We start from the raw sequence: 13,708 nt of genomic DNA, 5'->3' as shown, positions 1-13,708 counted from the left end.
TGCTCATATCCACAAAGAAAGAGGATGACCAGCCATGCAACCATTAGGTCAGAATTTACAAACAGCAGTGTGTCCAACAAAAAGCATCGTGGATAGACTCTCAAAAAGTAATCCTAAAAATAGACTCTCTCTCTCTCTCTCTCTCTCTCTCTCTCTCTCTGGCGTGCATGCTGTTGAGGCTGATCTGCTGCGGGAGCATGATGTCTCCGGCAAGGAAGCCTGAGAAGGGGGGGTGAATGAATCTTAGAGGCAATAGATTCTTTTGGAAACAACCCCAGTGTGTATGTACACATGTGTGAGTGTATATATGTATATATGCATGTTGATATGTAGGTACATGCATATTTGTGTGTGTGTGTGTGTGTGTGTTGTATATAGAGTGCAAGTGAGAGAGAATCTCTGCCTTGCCCTCTGCGTGAGTTTTGCCTTGCCTGCGCGCGAGATAGCCTGTGCGAGTTCTGCCCTGCGCGTCCCCTGCCCTGTTGTGGCTCGTGTTGCTGTTGTATCCCTCCCTTGTACAATTGGGCAGCATGTTGTTTTTGGAGCTTTTGCGTAAGTGTGTCTATGTCGTGTGTGTGCGCAGTCAGTTTCGATTCAAAGTACAGCCACAATACAACTCGTGTTTTTGTTGTTTGTGTGTCGATGAAAGTTTCTGTACAGCCAGCCTGTGTGTGTATATGTCTATGTTGTGTGTGTGTGTGTGTACGCTCGTGGGGGATTTGGAGGGGTGGTGAATTCTTCGGTCACTCGTCTGTCGCGCGACTCTGTTCCGCACAACATCTACCTTGTGCAGGCCTTTCACAGCACGCCGGTGGTTGAAGTTTGATTTCGCCTGCACGCGGTCCTTCCATCGTCTTGTGTGAGAGAGAGGTGTGAATGTTTCTGTACAGCTAGCCTGTGTGTGTCTGTCTGTGTCTATAGCAGTCATATATCAAAAACCTGTGCAGCTAGCCTGTGTGCTTGTCTTTTGTGCCTATAGCATTCCTATATCAAAAACCTCCCAAAAAAAGTGTGTGTGTGTGTGTGTGTGTGTGTGTGTGTGTGAGCTTCACATGGATTCGACTGATCAATGTATATATAAGCATTGGAAAGCCATGGAAATTTCGGATATGGATGCTTTCAGCATTATCAAAAAATGTTTGCATGAGGATTTCGAGGATGCACGTCAAGCCTGGGAAGGATCTGCTCCCGTCATGGAAGTGCACATCCCTATACAGGAGCTTATGGATCCTGTTGCTCAATATGCACTTAACGCGGTGATTCTTTTTTCCCGCGTAGAATGCCTATGGCTCAGGATGTAGGCCAATGGGTTGATTTCCTACTCAAATGGCAAGCAGTGTGAGGGGTTTTCTTTAGCGCGCGAGGGTTCTACGAAGTCTTGCTGGCCAATATGGATGCTCGGGATGCTTTGCTTGAAATGTCTCCTCTTTTTTTCAATACGCAGATAACTTCATGTGCTGCCCTGGGCTCTTACCAAGGACTATCAGAGTCTCATTCGTCACAAGTGTCCCGTCTCGGTTGAGGTGGTCGACTTTCCTTGCACTTGGGCGTAATTTTCTTCCTTTGTTGGCTGCTCAGTTGGGCAAAGTCATTTGGACGCAAACACAAACCGTTTTTGTATTCTGTTGAACACGGATATCCCCGCACCAGTAGGTATTTCGATCAGCAGGTATTTCGATCGATTCTGGGGATATAGTGGTTGAAAAGCGTCCATTTAAGCTTAAATAGGGCAAGTTTGCAAATTCTTCCTTTGCTGTGGCAAATTTGATCATATGCAGTCTGAATGTTCGGAACCAAATCTGCAACCACCTCCTTCAGCCGTCCTTGCTCCTCAACCTCGCTCGCCTCCAAAATCTTCTACTGAGGTTCAAACCAAAGGAGTTTCAACCTCCTCTCCGACAGCTGGGGCGATTAAAGGCAAGGGGAAACAATTACAATTGTTTGCACTTTCTGCTTCTCCAAATATTTAAGATAAAGGAAAAGAATAGGTTTCGACCTCTCAAACTTGGATAGTGCCCAAGAAACCTGCCAAAGCTGCTACACCTCGTGTTGCGGCATCTTCTCGTAATTATGTGCCTCCTTTGAAGAATGTTGCTTAGAAAAAACTCCCTTGTAATGACAAAACTTCTTTGGCTGAAGCTTGGGACAAGGTGGTTCGCTCTTACAAGGAAGTTGCTATAGGAGAAGTTTCTTCATCGCAAGGTGCCTTTATTTTCAATCATCCAGGTCCAGGTCTTGACCCATATTCTGAGGCACCTACAACTGGGGAGGATGTGTCGATTGGCACAGGTACTTGAGTTTTCTTCCCCCCCTTCTTTTCCTATTTCCTCGCCCATTGTATATACCATATAGAATGCATAGTTCTTTGAATTGCATCTCCTATAATGTGCGTTGGTTATGCAATCACGACAAGTGGCGGCTTGCCTGGCACTATGTACATACATGTAAAGCGGACATTGTGGTTCTTCAAGAGCATAACCAACACCAATTTGCAGGACAAACTTCTTACTTTGCGGGCTACTGGATAGCTTATGCAGGATCAGCTGGCCATTCTGGAGTGCTTATGCTTGTTCGACATGAACTCTTCCTGACCTTGGTTTTTAATGACTCGACTGGGAGATGGATGGTCATCCAATGTATTGTTAATGAAGAAGTTTTAGAATTTGGAGGATTATATGCATACACAACTTCTGCAGATAGGGCACGGTTGTGGAGTGCTATCTCTTCTTATTGTTGGCGTTCCAATGCCTTTCTCTACGGGGATTTTAATAATGACCAAACCTTGAGGATAATACTATTGATCATTCTCACATGCTTCATATGGAACGACAGTCATGGGATCAATTTATGTCGACCTGTAATGGGTTTGATTTGTGGCCCTTTTTGCATGCGACGATCCAGGATTCACTTTTCAGCACAATGCTCAATCTATGTATCACGCTCGGCTGGATCGTTGGTACCTTTTTCACATGCAACAGTATGATGACTTTGTACGCGAGATGAGGATTGATTATGCTATGTGTCTCTCAGATCATTTTCCTATATGCTTGAAACTTCGTTTTGGCTCTTTTGATGCCAATGATCGCCTATCCAAGAAGAGACTTTTGCATGTCAAAAGCATGAGCCTTTTCGCGCTATGATTGTGAATATCATCCCGCCTTTGCTCTCCCAGATGTATGTTGATATGGACATAGCCTGGTTCCGTTTTGTTACGTGTGTTCAATCGGTTATACAAGATTATGGAAGGGATTATTTGTCACAATTAAGGGAACACGTTAATCACGCAAAGGATGCTTGTAGCCGATTAATGCACTTGGCTAATCATTCTTCTCTTACTGACGCTCAAATGACTGAGTTGTTTTCTGCTCGCGCTATGTGAAGGCACAATGATGAGAGGAAATTGGCCAAATGGCAGATTCGAGCTTGTCAACATGCTTTTGCAGATAAAGGATGTGCTTTTAAACAATTCATCCAGCATTTGCATCACTCGAGGCAATCTCAAGCTATATGGAGAGTTAAATTACCTTCAGGGGAGTGGACCTCCACTTTCCCAGAGCTAGCACTAGCCCTACACTCTCATTATGGAAAGATTTTTGAGGCCCCTTCTTCTCCTACGAGAGAAGCTTTTCAATCGCTTCACATGTTCCTATCGCATGTTACTCCCATTCTTTCGATGTGGCAGGCTCAAGACTTGGAAGGTGTTTTCACTGAGTCGGAATTGTATTCCAGCTTGTTTGATTTGGGTCGACGAAGAGCTCCTGGTTGGGATGGTCTCTCTGTGGAATTTTTCTTGTCTTTCTGGGATTATTTGAGGTTGCCTCTATTGTTCATGATGAATACAGCTTGGGAACAATGGGAATTGCCCTCCTCTTGGAAAGAAGGCTACATGGCCCGGCTTCACCTTCTGGTCGGCAGTTTGCTAGTCAGGCTTATGCGGATGACTCTTTGTTCATGCCTTGTACTAACTATGATGATGTACAACAGATTATGCATACTCTTCACTTGTTTGGATTGGTAGCATGTCTCAAAGTTAACTTTTGCAAATCCAAGCTATTGGCTCTGAAAGAGTGTGTCTGGCATAAGATATTGTGGACTGGGGAGATTGTTTCTCCGCATGTTCTAGTTCGCCATTTGGGTTATCCCCGCTGGGTTGGAATGTATCGGCTATGCAAAAATTGGATTGGGTGCTCCAACGTCTGCATTCCAAGTTGAAGTATTGGAAATTGTCCACGTGGCCACTTCATGTGCGTCTCAGGATTTTCCATTGCATCCTTGTGGCTTAAGTGTAGTTTTACTTGCCTTTGTTATCCTGGCCTCGGTTGCGCTTGCATTCCCTCATGTCCAATATTTTAGAGTATTTTTGGCGGACCTTGTCTAGCAAGAGGGGCCTTCGGCTTCTATCTATGGACAAGCTGTGTTCTCCCAAGTGGCTTGGAGGGTTAAATATTTTGGACTTGAGACGTCATCTTTTGGCTCAGAAAGCTATGTTGCTGCTAGTTTTGGTGGAGCAGCAGCAACCCTGGGCTCTCATGGTCACACATTTATGTGCGCACATTGTCTACCCCTTCTTTTGGTCATTAGAAACCGACTTATTGGGATGTTGTTTTTGGGAAGCTTGAAGGACACATTCCTGGATGTCCCTTTACTTCTTCTCTAATTGTTAATTGGAAGGTTGTCACTTCGCATTTGGCTTGGGATGGTCGACAATCCTCTAGGGGTAACTCTCTTTGCTTGGAGAGTCGGCATTGGAGCAGGTTTTTTGCTTCGACTTTGGTTCAACGGTCTCCTCACCAAGCGTATTTTCTTTTCAAAAAGGAATATGTCAGGTGCATCAGGTGGTTGATGACTCGGGTTATGTTCTTTCTTTTGCTGATGCCATCTCCCGCTTTTGGTTGGGCCTTCACTATTCTCCTCTCTAGCGGGAGATTCAAAGGATGCTTGCTGCTCATTCACCCATTCCTCCTCTGGATGTAAACTCTCGCTTCTCTGATTGGAATTTGGCTACTACTAGATTGGACTGCATCTCAGCTGCCAGTGTCTATGCCATCCTTCAGTCTGATGTATGGATTGTGCATCAGGGTAACTAGTTGTGGTCGCTTTTCGAGTCATCCTTGTGGTGGCAACACACATTGTCTCGCATTTGGCAAAGTCATGTGCCTTTGAAGGAACGTGTTTTCTTGTGGCGGTGCTTGGTGGGAGCTCTACCTATTGGCAGTGTGTTGCATGCTCAGCATATTGCGCCTTCCCGCTGCCCCAAATGCCTTGAAGCTGAGGAGACGTGCCACACTTATTGTGGTGTTTTCGTCACTCCAAAGCCCTCATTCGGCAAGTGTCGATTGCTCTTCGGCTGCGTTTTGCTTCCGGCTCTTTTCACAGATGATTTTGGCTTTTTGGGGTGCTTCGGTCACCGCAATCTCAGTTTGCGATGTTCTTCACCTGGGTCAGATTTTGGACTATGTGGGCCATCTAGCACCATAGGAACTCCTTGATGTTCCAAGGCACTTTTTTTGTCCCCTTTCCCTATTTCAAATTATCTCTTGGTCAAGCTCTGCATTTTGCCTATGACGCTGGAGACATCACTCTTGATACCTACAGGATTTACTTTGACTGTTTCTAGCCTTCAGAGCCTCATAGTGCTTCCTGTTTTGTATCCCTTTCTTTTTGTGGGTTTTCCTCGCTTTGAGGTTTCCCACTTGTAAATTAACCAAAGCATATTTACAAAAAAAAGTGTATTGTATATAGAAGATGCTTGGGGGGATGGAACAACAATAGGAGAGTTGGGTGCCTTTGGGTGATCAGGCGCGTTGATGAGGGTGCATTTGACATTCTACCATTGTCAATGTCCAGAACATAAACAAGGTCGTCTATAGTAGACGACGGCATTGCCTCCGATTAAAAATTAAAATTGCTAGTTAACAATGTTATTGAATTGTATGTGTGAGAAATAATATAGATGTAATTTATGCTTTGCGGCCCACAATAACAAATAATATAAAGTGCGGTCTGGAAAAATACTGAACTTTGACCAAAGAATATTCATACTTGTGCATTCTAAGTTCTCAAGAATATGCAACGATGTTTACGCTTCTATCCCCAAAAACTAGTAGTAATAAACCATATAAATTGTGGTCTAGAAAAACAATAAATTGTGATCATGCAAAATAATTGAATTAGAGAACATTAGTGCATGTGTATTCCAAGAAGGAATATATACATTTTTTAATGCTTCTATCCTAACGTTATCTATGAGAATATACAATTTTCTTTCTGCTTCTATCTTGATTCTATCTATAGAGGAACTATATAGTGATTGGCTATAGGTTTGTTAAAAGCGTCATTGAAGTACTTTTTGATTCCTCAATCTATCTATAGAGGAAATGTATATTGACTGGCTGTAGGTTTGTTAAAAGCGTCATTGAAGTACTTTTTGATAAAAGCTTCGGCTTCGGAAAGAAAAGAGGGTTGAATGTTTATGAAGCTGAAATTGACTACAAAAAGGAGATTGACTTTATCTAGAATTTTAATGAACATCATTAGATGATGCTTGGCATGACATGCACTTAAAACTTTCATGTCTCAATATCGAGCGTTCTTGTTGTCTTTTACATCTTGCTTAATGAGGTATCCAAAAGTTGTAGATACTATAAGTTGTTAGTCATTCATCCTCATTCAGACGGTGAAGTTCTTGTGATCACTTTTGTGTGTATGCTTTTATAACTTTTCTTTTTATGTTTGGAGGAAATATACATTTCAAGCTTTGTATAGCTTTTTTCAATCTGTCCATGTGAACATGCATAGTTGAGAAGAATCCACCTGCAAGGCTTTTTGAAACAGGAAGAAAATGATAGTGAGTATTGTAGAGTTGAAACATCTAAAAGTAAAGCATAGGGATAAAATATGAAGAAATGTTTTAAAATTAGATCTTCTCTATTCATTAGAATTGAGATATTAAATAGGGCATTGAGTAACGTTGACTCAAGATAGAAACAATAAGACAAATAAAAATGACATATTGATAGTGTTTGCACATATTGTACTAACAAACGAAGTGATATGTACACTTACTTTCTTTTTTTGTGTTTGGAAAGGCTGCTTACGGCATAGTTAGGGGACTGAAATATCACTTGATATTTTGCTATAGCTTATTTTAAACTAATCAATTTTTTTGCTAGCTCATCGAGAAGTGTCTCCTTTAAATAGTAATGACGTGTTTGCTCCACGAAGTTTGTTGTACAAAAGTCCATAAGAATATTATTTTTGCTTGTCTTAATTCACCTTATGTTTGGAAGGCTAGTTTAATGTCCTTTGGAGGATATTCATGTTGAGAGGACCAAATAAACCCAATATTAATGTTATATTGTTTTAAAGAAAGTTAAATAAATTATATTCGTAATTGTAACATGACTAGTTAAGGAAGCAAGCTATATAGTAGAAGCTTTTGCTTTTGATACACAAAGGATGAACCTTGTTCAAATCAAGTGAGATCCTACTTTCTTTTTTTCGATAATGTGTTTAGTGTGCATTGTTGTAAGTTTGTAATTCTGGCATGTATTAAGGTTCTTGTTCTTAGGAACTTTGTATTACTGTGTTTTTTTAAAGAACTTATCTTTAATTAATTCTTGAGTGCAATTTACTTGCTCAAAATTGGTGTTTGTATTGGAGCGGAAAGAGGATTTATTTTTCCTTGCTCTAATATTCTAGTTAGTATTAAAAAGTGTAACATTTAATGCACTAATAACTTGTGTGTAGCGGAAATTGATAACATAGTGAGCATTTCATTAAGAACAAGTTCCTAAGGAGCATAGAGAGAGTACTTGATTTGAGAAAGCAACAAAGCAATTTACACTTAGCTAATTTGGCATTGACAATAGTTGAAAAGAGAGAGAAATAGAACAATTGACAATAGTTGAGGACCGGATTTACATGGAGCCAGTCCCCCCCCCATAAAGGCTTTGTATTATAACTTATTCACATTTGTGCACAATAAAGAAAAAGAGAGTCTCATACTAACAAGAACTTTGTTCATTTATACGTATTTACATTTTCTTACTCTAGGGAATCATTGTAAGCATTGACAAGGTTTAGGTTATCCTTTAATTGTATGCCTTGCATCCATCTAGCATCTTCAAAAGGATAATTTTTAAATGTGATAAGATATCGTTGGATAGTCTTACCGCCTCATAATACCTTGTCTTCGTGTCGGAGAATGGACTCGGGCTGCAGCACCTCTTCTTGGTCCTCGATCTCCGGTGGGTCTTCAATGGTTGCTTCTTGAGATGGCTCTCCTTTGTAAGTTTTTAGTAGGCTCACATGGAAGGCATTGTGTATGAGCCAATGGTTGGGCAACTTGAGTTAATAGGTCATCTCATTGATTGGCCAAGGGCCATAGTACCTTTTTGCTAACTTAGCATAGTACTTTTGGTATCCCATAGGATTCTTGCCCGTTGTGTACCTTAATAGAGCCTTTGGAAACTTAAGCAAGATCCAATCATTTTGTTTAAAGGTTAGGGATCTTCTGTGCTTATCAACAATAGCCTTTTGCCTTTGTTGAGAGATGGATATAGCATCTTTAATCTTTTGAAAATATTCTTGCAGATCTCGACAATATTTATGTGCAACAAAGATCTTCCCATGTACCTTGAGTAGTAGGGAACTTTTTGATCTCTCCTCTGTCACCTCAAAAGGTGCTTTTTCCGTGGAAGTATGTACAATGTTATTGTAAGCATACTCCACTAAGGGTAAGTACTTCTCCTATTGGGACTTTTGATCTACTTCTGTGACATAAGATTTTAGTAGCTCAAGGATTGTTAGGTTAACTAATTCACTTTGGCCATCCGTTTGGGGATGATAGGCCGAAGAGAAGTTCAGCCTTGTACCTAAATTCTCAAAGAGACCCTTCCAAAAATTACTGGTCATTCTAGGATCTCTATCCGACACTATAGACATTGGCAAGCCATGGTATCTTTATGAGTACATTGTCATACCTTTTGGCAATGCACCAGCCACATTTAACGGTCTGATGGAGAAGCTATTCAAGCCTCACCGAACCTTTACTCTTTGATGATAAAATCATGTACTCTAATTCATTAGACGAACACAAGAAACACCTCCAGGTAATATTTCAAGTTTTATGAGAGAATAAACTTTATATTAATTGAAAGAAAAGTAAACTTTTCTTACAAGAGATTCAGTATTTAAGTCACATTATCTCTCAATATGGCATCCAAATGGATCCATCAAAGTTAGAGGTAATAAAAGGATGGCCTAATCCAAGGAATCTGCATGAACTAAGAAGCTTTATAGGTATGTGTGCATACTATAGATGCTTCATAGAAATTTCTCACAAATCGCGGGACCATTACATGACCTAACAAATAAAAACATCAGATATATATGGTCCACCAAGGAGAACAATGGTTTTAAAAAGCTTAAAAAAAATCTTATCTCTCAACCTGTGCTTACACTTCCAGATCTCTCAAAGCCATTTGAGGTCCAATGCGATGCTTGTGGTGATTGCCTTGGAGTTGTTTTGCTCCAAGAAGGGCACGCCATAGCCTATGAAAGTCGAAGGCTCAACCTTGTTGAGCAAGCTCTAGGCATATATGAGAAGGAACTCTTAGCAGTCCTACATGCTCTAGATTTGTGGAAGCACTATTTACTGGGGACTCCTTTCATTCTACAAACATATCACCAAAGCCTTAAGTGATTCATGACGCAGACCAAGCTCTCTGACAAACAAATGAGGTGGGCAAATTTCCTTTGCAATTTCATTTTCATATTGCTCACATTGCTAGCAAGCATAGTCAAGTGGACAATACACTCTCAAGATGACCGAGCGGTATCCATAGCAACTCACAAAGATCTATCTTCTATGATAGATGAGTACACTATCAATCCCGATTTTAGAGATGTGATTTTAGCCCTTGTACTAGGGAAGAAGGTATAACCATTTACCCTACAAGATGGTTATCTTCTCTATGGCAATAGACTATGTGTTACTGACTCACTACGTGAGAAAGTAACGTATGAATCTCATGCTCCTCCTTATGCGGGGCATAGAGGGATTTAGTCTACCCTAAAAGGGATAGAAACATATTTCTATTGACCTGCCATGAAAGAAAACATAAACAAAGAGTATGTTTCAAAATGTGTGGTATGCCAAAAGATGAAGTTTGATAGAGGGAAGCAACCTAGATTGCTTCAACATTTGCCAATCCCTAATTCACAATGGGAAAGCATATCCATGGATTTTATTTTTGGATTGCCCAAGTCTATCCATGGGAGTACATGAATATGGACGTTAGTAGACAGGTTTAGCAAATAAGCACATTTCATACCTTCAAAAAGATTATTAGGGCCCATCAAATGGCAACCCTCTTTATATCACAAATCTTCATCCTAGAGAATTTTCATGTGAGTCGTTTTTAGGCGTGTTTAATCGTCTACCTTCATGCTGTTAATGTTTTTCCAACTAGGTTTTGACTCTTTTCGGTTTTACCTTGGCTTACAATGGCGATAGCTACAAATCTTGGTGGATGGATTGCAGATACACTCGTCAGCAAGGGTGTATCAGTGACCTTTGTCTGCAAGGTTATGTTTCCAAAGAGCTTTATACCTCGACAAAATTTGGACTAAACAAAGCTTTATAATTGAGCTACTAACAATATAATGATGTTGATGTATGTGTGCGATCCTATTTAGTGCTCTATAGTCGACACACATACGATATGTGCCATTTTTCTTTTGCACTAGTAACACTGGTGAACAAAATGGAGATGAGCTAGGCCTAACCATGCCTTTCTCCACCAACTCATGTACTTGCTAGATAATCTCCTCTTATTGAGCTTGGGAAACTCGATAGGGAGGTTTATTAGGCGGTGAGCTTCTTAGAGGGAGGTCCAATTGCATGGTTGTCATCCACTCGTTTGGGAGGTAGCTCCCAAGGGATGTTGTCAAAATAAAAACATCTTGGAATCCCTTGAGGAACTTGGATAACTCTTATTCCTTTTGATCGATTTTATCTTCTTTTGCTAAAACATTAGGTTCATTTTGAGAATCTTTATCAAAAATCATGTACACGGAAATAGAGCTCTTTATTGACTTATTGAAAGCTTGCTTATGTACAATGGGTATGTTACTACCCAACTCCTTAGCATCTGTACATATCTTTTTCCCTAAACCTAAAGTAGATATGTCTTTCAGGGAATTTAACATTGGCAGCCATGCGATCAAACCATGGTGCCCCTAGGATTACATCCTCATGCTTGAGAAGAGAGATGAAGAAATACTCCTTCTCCACATAGCTTTGAACATGGAGCCTCAATATCCCAATTAAGGGAATGACTGAGGCTTCTTTCCCCTTGAAAGTACCATTGGCAGGTAGGACATCTCCCATTTCATAGTCTTGGATGCCTAGCTTGGTGCCCAACTCTGTGGATATGAACCTGTGAGTTGAACCAAGGTCAAAGAGAATGAAAGCATTATGTTCTCTTACCTTTCCCCAAGCATGGCATAGAGGAGATCCTTTGTGATGAGCATCATTTTCTTGAATTTCAACCTAGTTAGCTCTAGGAGGCTCATTACGTGTATTCTTGTGGGGACAAGCATGATAGGCATGCCCTTGCTCCCCGCACTTGAAACAATGGTTATCTTTCCAATAACGCTCTAGCTCTTCAGGAGAGTTTATTTTTGACTTTATAAAATCCCTTCTCCTTAGCTTTGTTGTTGTTGGCATTACCTTTGGGAGACTTTTGGACGTTGTCCTTTCCCTTAGGCTCGTTACGGTCCTTGTTTTTCGTGGGCTTAAGGTTTCTATTAGCCCCTTGTTAGAAGTTGATTCTTGAAGACACCATGGTATGGTGTATGACCGTTGATATGGTGCATGGACTTTGGGAGTTAACATACTTCACCACATCCTGAGTTAAACCCGCACAAAATTGTTGTTTTTGCTCTCTAAAATCCATCTTTCTAAAGACAGTGGCTTTGAGGTGTAAATCCCAAAACTTGTCTACATATTTGTGAATAGATTCGTAGGGAGAGAGATTCAAGCTTTGCCATTCGGTGAGTACTTTTGTCGCTGGCATCGGTAGCCAAAAATTGCTTCATGATGGAAGCTCTTAAAGCTTTTCATGTTTGTGGAGCTTCACCGTTTGCTCATAGGCTAGACCACCATTGTTGCCTTGCAGACTTTTGAAAATGCATGGCTACATAATGTAGCTTAGAGGACTCCGTGAAGTCTCATCTCCAAACGCCGCATCAAATTGTTGGATAAAGGCCAAGACTTTGTCCGTAGCACCAAAGGTGCCAGTGTAGGTAAGGAAAGAGATGTTCTTTCCTCCCTCTTTGAGATTTTTGAGGTTGGACGACCTCTTCCAAGCGGAATAGGATTTCCTATGGCCTCTTCTTTTAGGTGGTTTGAGAGATGCACCATCACTTTCTTCAGAAGAGGAAGAGTATGAGGAGGATGGAGAAGAGGGTGACCTCTTTCTCTCCTTTTTCTTCCCTTGTTCCTCCTTGTGTGCACCATCACTTTCTTCAAAACAGGAAGAGGATGAAGAAGATGGTGAACTCTTTCTCGCATTTTTCTACTCTTGTTTTCTCTCTTCCCTCTTTGAATTATGGGTGTAGAGAAGCATGCAATGGTCTTCTCCGTTTAGGGGGTGTTGGAGAGCATTTTGCCCACCGTCTTCGTGGAGCCATCTACGCTAAGGTGGTAGGAGACTCACTTCTTTCTCGTTCTTTTGGTGGGGGCTCTACAATTGAAACTTGGGTTCTCCTTTGGGAGGGAGATGCCTCATTGAGTAGAAAGTTTTTGAGCCCTTCGTATGTATCCTCGTCTTCTTCCCCTTATCGAAGAGAGTCCTCTTTTGGAAGTCTCACTAGCAGATTTCCTAGGTACTCTCTCTTCTTGGTGGGGAGTTTGGAGAATACCATGGGTGTGCAATTGCTGTAGCACTTCACCTTGGAGGGATGGATTGCCCATGGCTTGTTGAAGCCTAAAAACAAGATAGTTTACAAGCATAGGGGCATCATTAGTTGCTCTTTCATTAGCAAAATCAAAGATATCAACATTCATTTCAATCTCTTTTCCCTTGTCATTCATACTAGCAAATTTTAGGTGTAAATTTTTACTTTGGCACTTCAAGCCCTAGTTGCTACTCCTCTTTACCTTCAAAGATAAGCACTCAAGCATCTATACCCCTGGCTCAAATATTATCAATTGCAAGGAATAGAAGAGAGGGTTAAACAGAGCCAAGATAGCACCATTTCCTGTCAAGCTTCTAATAGCTCAATAATGGTTAGGCCATAGGCAAGCCCCATAGGGCTCCATTATTAAGACCATAGCTCTCGACGGTATTCCCGTTAACTGCGTAAAGTAGGTGCGCTTCAAGGATGAAAAATCCCTATTCTACTTACTCTTTTGAAATTAATAACACCAACCATTTGTAGCAAGCTTGAGGACCTCTCTTCTTGAGCAAGAAAAGAGAAACCAATAGCTCTGATACCAATGTAACATTTGATGCACCAGTAACTTGTCTGTAGTGGAAATTGATAACATAGTGAGAATTTCATTAAGAACAAGTTACTAATGAGCATAGAGAGAGTACTTAAATTGAGAAAGCAGCATAGCAATTTACACCTAGCTAATTTGGCATTGACAATACTTGAAAAGAGAGAGAAATAGAACAATTGACAACAGTAGAGGACC

The sequence above is a fragment of the Adiantum capillus-veneris genome, chromosome 19 (assembly GCF_014529385.1).
Source record: "Adiantum capillus-veneris isolate H3 chromosome 19, ASM1452938v2, whole genome shotgun sequence".
NCBI lineage: Eukaryota > Viridiplantae > Streptophyta > Polypodiopsida > Polypodiales > Pteridaceae > Adiantum > Adiantum capillus-veneris.
Note: the sequence above shows the minus strand (reverse complement) of the source record.